The following is a 5,574-nucleotide window of genomic DNA, read 5'->3' as shown; positions in this document are numbered from 1 at the left end:
AGGAGTCCTTCTAATTAAACTTTTTAAAACCTAAACTCCAAAATGTCCTTTCAGTTATGGTTATGTCAGAGTTTACATTAAAAGGTCATAGAATAACTTTCAGGGGAAATCTGTCTTGGGCAATGCCATACATGTAAACTACTGCGCTACTCATATCTTGTAAAATCAAATAAATGCAATCTCCTGGAGCTTAATGGACTTTGCTGATAATAGACATAAAGGTCAACTATAGCAGCTGTAATAAAGGCAGCTAGACATTCTGGAATTTTGCCAATGAAATGTCATTTCCCAACAAAATGACGAAAGCCAGACAAGAGTGACATGGTCACTCTGGGTTGAAATCTGTTATTCTAGCTGGTAAACCATTTAATTGTTGAACCTGTGCCAGTATAAAAGCAACGGGCTTACTTGATAGGAACAGCTAATATTAGTTGTGGAGCATTTTACCAAAACCTACTCAGGTCAATGTAAGTGCAGTAATGTGGAAGAAATTATCGCACATTATAAAGCTATGGTGCATTTCATTGAAATCTACGAAAGCCAACAAAACTGCATTGTAATACAAGAAATTACTGCAGATTAATAATGGAAGAGAGCGCTTCTTCCAGAAGACCTTGGTCCCAAGGTAGCTCTGGTCACTCCCTTAGCACACATCCCTCATTATTTCAGCCTTTGTACTAGAAGGGTACAGGACTTCGTCCCCACATTGGTGAAGTGAAATTAAGGGGAAACCGTTAAGAAGCGACTTAAGCTCCCTGAAGGGGGTACCACCATTAGGAAAGCTGGAACAGGCGTGGGGAAGAGGGACTGCAGAAAAGATTATCCGCAGCCGCCATACGTGTCTCACCCTTCCGGGTCAGGCACCTCCAAATTCCCAAGACTTTGGGGACTAGTACTCTGGAGAAGGTGGGGGTGTCCCACACGGGAATTCCCGAGAAAAGGGACCCGGAGGGGAAAGCTGTGTCCAGTCCTAGAGGTCCTCTGAGAGAGAAGGGGGAGATGGAGAGGAAGGGGCGGGGGCGGCAATGGGCAGAGGAGAGAAGAGAGGAGGGGCGAGGCGCCGTCGTCGGCCCCCTCTCCTTGTGCGAGCTCCCCTCCCTTCTCGTCCCCGGCCGGCCAGACACCCGACCGCATTCCGCCGAAGCCAGGCCGCTTCGGGGGGAGGCGCCAACTCGTCGCGGCGCCGGATCCCGGACAGAGCAACAACGGCGACCCAAAGGCGGAGCGGATGCGGCTTGGGCCTGCGCTGAGGTAGGGATTAGAAGCCGGGACAGGAAGTCAGGAGGGGGCGCAGGGCTTCAAGCGGGCCGCTCCCTAGATACTCCAGGGTCGCGCCACCCCTGCCCGCCCCCGCAGCCGGAGCTCAGCGGCGCGGCAGCCGCCAGGGGTAACAGCCCCGCCCGAGCCTTAGGCCAAGGCGTTTCCGCTCGTGCGCGATTGTGCTGGTTGTGGGGGGTGGGGCCCAAGGCCCGGGGCACTTCCGCCAAGGCCAAGGGTCGAGGCATCACTGCGCGTGCGCAAACCCTCTGGCCGGTGCTGGGTGCGCGGCTGTAGGATTGTGCCCTTAACCAGGCTGCGGGCCGAGGCGGTGCTGCGCATGTGCGAAGTTGCTGGCGGAAGTGGCTCGCCCTGGTGAGGTTGGCTTTGGGCGTAGCCCCAGAGGTGCCACTTGGGCCAGCACGGCTTGGTGACATCCCGGGCCTCGGGAGAGGCAGCTCTCTCAGAGTTTCTTTTTCCCTTCCCACTAGCCGCCCCGCTTAGGCTGATGTTTTTTTATTTCTGTCGCCTTGAACCCCTGGGCTCCTGTCCAGTCAGTCTTTTCTCTAGCTCCCGGCCCCGCACCGGCTCACTCATTATGCTTTTGACATTTGGTCTTGATGTCGAGGGGTAGCGCAGAAAGTTTAAGCTAGTCGAAGATGTTTTGAAACTGATATGGAAGGGAAGGAGAGAAATCGCCATAAATCTTTATTTTTAGCCGGAAATTGCTCGGCTCGGCCCCGGAAATAAAATTTTTCAGACGCTGAAAACTTTCCAAGTGCTCTGCCTTGGCCGAGAAAGAACTTCCTGCTTGAGTTGGAAGGCGAGTTTAGAGTGAACATTTTGCTTTTGTTCTTTGGGAAATTACATAAAACGTTGGAACAGTTCGAGTCCAGGACTGTAGCAAAATGCATGTCGTAGGGCTGCATGGTAACGCGCTTGGCGACTTAACCTGTCAGCTGAATTAAAGTGGTGGAGTTCACAAATAATGCTTTAGAACAAAACTCTCTCCCCAGATGAGGAACTAATAGTCACTAATGTTTATTGAGTCCTGGCTTTGCACCCTTCTAGTACTGTTTCGGCGTGGCTTTACACCTTACTGAGCGTTACTTTGTTAAGCCAGTTTGGTGACTCCTGGGGCTACTTGGGACTTTTTAACAACGTATTGACTACTGTGTATCAGGTTATGTCTAGGTGCTTAGGATATGTCAGTGAACAAAACACAATGATTCCTTCCCTTCTGTAGCTTACATTCTAGCAAAAAATGATTAACAATAAACATTTAATTATTTAATGTTAGAAAAGTATAAGTGCTATGAAAAAGTGAAAGAGCAGAGAAAGGAGACTGTGTGTGTGTGTGTGTGTGTGTGTGTGTGTGTGTGTGTGTGTGTGTTGCAAATTTAAACCATGGTTAGGGTGGGTCTGAAGGATAAACGGGAAGGTGATGCTTATGATGAATTGGTTTTTAGAATTAAATATCTTTCTGGGAGAAAATGTTCCTTGTCATTCTCTACTTTTTTATGGGAATCCACATCATGACCAGTGTGACAAATGTAACCGTATTTTATAGTATATAGGTGAAAAAATATTTTTTTTTCCAAATTGAGTTCAAATTATTCAGGGTTTTACAGTTTAACCCAGCACATCAATTTAAGAGACTGGGCTCTTAAAGGGAAGAGACTAGCCAGCCAAAGGAATACTACAGATGTGTTGAGAAAAATTGTATGTTTTCTTCACATTTCACTGCACTTTGCAATTGCTTCTTAATGTCCCTCTGACTGTATTACCTGTGAAGTTGTTTTCTAAGAGTGGTCATTGCTTTATTTGAAACTGTGTTGAAGATTCACCTGGTATGACGTCATGCTTTAAGATATTAAGTTATTGCTCATGGAGTTTTCTGAATGAACCAGACAAGCCTAACAAAATTTCAGTCCATAATTAAAGATGCTTAGAGAAAGAGGCTGATAAAGAACAATTTTAGAAAGCAAAATGTGTTTCCCTTCAGACCCTTTACTTAAGTAGATTACAAACACTATGTTTAAATATCAAAAACTATTAATCTAGAACTGTAAATGTAGAGTACCCATGGGATTTGTTTATGCCTTTAGAAGTTTCTCATATTTAATTTTGGTTTTATCACTTGGCTAAACTGAAATTAGAATGCCCTTAAGATACCGCTGCTTTTGAGGTTTATTGGAGTTGACCATGCAAGAGAGATTTGAGACCAAGAATGGAATGATCAGTGTTGCAGAGTGACATAAGGCTGAAAATAGAGGGCTACGTGGAGGTATTTGCTTCAAAGGAGCAGATAGCTTGCCTCCCTGAAAAGGATATTCATAGTGTCCGTCAATGGAAGGCTGATGTGATCCTTCTGGCTTTCATTATCTGGAAGGAGCATGTGTCTAGTTCACATGGTGATTCCATCTTAGCAATGTCAAAGTCTCTAGGAAATTTAGGGCATGAAAGGTTTTTCAGCATTAATCTGACATTGGAGTATGGCAAATTGTATGTCTTTTATATGTCTTCAGTTTTGGTAATCTGATCTGAGCTAATATTAATTAAGTTTATCTCCCCGTGGAAAACAATTGACAAGTAGCAGTGGATGATAGTATGTGAGTAAATCATAAATTGTGATTACATTATAATATGTTCTGTATTGTGTTGAATGTATGTGATACTGAACAAAATGAATACCAAATTGAAATGCGCCAGTGCCAAGAGGGCCTGCCATGTTGAAGGAATATTTATGTTGTGGGGCAAAGATCATTAAATTAGGATTCTAATGTACATGTTAGAAGATATATATAATAAATAAAATATATAATACTTTTTTTAGTATTAGATCTCTAAGGACCTAATTTTCAAATAGGCTTACAAATAGCTCAAGAACCATTTCTTTTTAGCTAGTCTAACAATCTAAATATGTTTGCATAGGTTATGTTGATTATTTTCATATTTGAAAGTGACACTTGCTGAATGTGGTTCAGATTACTGAGGAGCTCTGTAATCTCTTCAAATCAAATACAGTCTTGTTTTGGACTGAAGATCTGTTTCATCACTTGGTGAAATTTGGAAACCTTACAAAGAAATAAAATAGCAACTATGTTTCTGTGTTCTACAAGTCAGTTTGCTGTTTATCATAAGCATACGACAGTATCATTTCCTTGGAGGTTGCGCTTTAGTTTTAGTTGTGCTTTTAGTTTTTTAGTTTTGTCCATCCTGTTTGTAATTGTCCCACTTTAGTTAGCAGTTTTGTAGGTATCTTACTGTTATTTGTCATTGACTTATGACATCTCATTCAAGCAGATCTAAATTATAGCTATCATCCATTTTTGCAAGTGACAATTGGGGTCATGTTTTATTATTTTATATTTATATATTTATGTTATTATAACTTATAGGTGGCATATATTTAATGACTCAGCTAAGCGTATAGTTGGGAACCATTATTACCCCACTGACATTTACTTGGTCTGGAGTCATTATTAACACTAATGCTGTAAACTGTGCTGTCGTCCTAGTAGATACAGGTTTTCTTTAATGTCCTCTTTCTTTAGTTATAAGAGCATCATCAACTGTGTTGTCTAGAAGAGAGAATTTGTGAAAAGCATTGAATTCTACATTGTAAGAAAACTTTTGTATATCCTGTGTCTCTGAAGCATAGCTTTAGAATTGATCTCATTAAGTTGAATTAACAATATGAATAACACTGGGCTTTATCTGCAGAAATTCCTTCCCAGCACTCCCCTCCCCGCCTGTCCCCCGCCCCCTGGCCCCTGGAATCACTTCTAGAGAACAGCAATCAGCAGTTAGAAGCTTCTGGTGAACTGTAAAATATCAGTTTCCATGGCAAATGCTTTGCTCATAGATACAGTGTGTCTAGTTTATTAGCTCTTAAGGACCATGAGTGCTATTGGGTTGGCATAAAGTTGACATAAGCACCTAGGAGCTAGATATCCTTTTGCTCCACATTATTTTGTTTTATCTTTTATGTATTTGCTTTCAGCTCAGTGCCTAGTGCAACCACTAAATCAATATTTATTTAATGAATTAGGCCAATGAATATATGTCCTATAATCAGCTTAACTCATTATTTAGGTCAGATGTACTGCCAAGTAATACGACACGTCATATTAGCAGATACACTGATTAACACTGAATGCTTTACCAACAATAATATGTAGAGACTGCCTATTATATGCTTTGTACAGGGAAATGAATTATTTGACCTTTTCTTTGAGAGGATTAGAAATGGACATATTTATAATGTTCAGTTATTGAAAGACTGTCTTCCTGCCCGCTAGTCTTAAACTATAT

At 42.2% G+C, this 5,574-nt stretch overlaps 1 protein-coding gene across 5 annotated transcripts in view; it reads left to right on the top strand.

The window, feature by feature from the left end:
- Positions 1-1,057: 1,057 nt before the first annotated feature.
- The window catches only part of RCBTB2 (RCC1 and BTB domain containing protein 2), a 41,791-nt gene continuing 37,274 nt past the window's right edge, over positions 1,058-5,574 (top strand). For 2 of the 5 annotated variants that reach the window (XM_006916444.3, XM_015592788.2), the window contains exon 1: positions 1,121-1,251. The gene's annotated coding sequence lies outside the window, so the exon portion shown is untranslated. Of the gene's footprint in view, positions 1,252-5,574 lie in introns of all 5 variants that reach the window. The other 3 variants (XM_006916446.2, XM_025049937.1, XM_006916445.3) reach the window with 3 other exon arrangements.

Source organism: Pteropus alecto, unplaced genomic scaffold, assembly GCF_000325575.1.
Source record: "Pteropus alecto unplaced genomic scaffold, ASM32557v1 scaffold24, whole genome shotgun sequence".
Taxonomy (NCBI): Eukaryota; Metazoa; Chordata; class Mammalia; order Chiroptera; family Pteropodidae; genus Pteropus; species Pteropus alecto.
The sequence above is the reverse complement of the archived record's forward strand: the minus strand, read 5'-3'. Positions and strand labels throughout refer to the sequence as shown.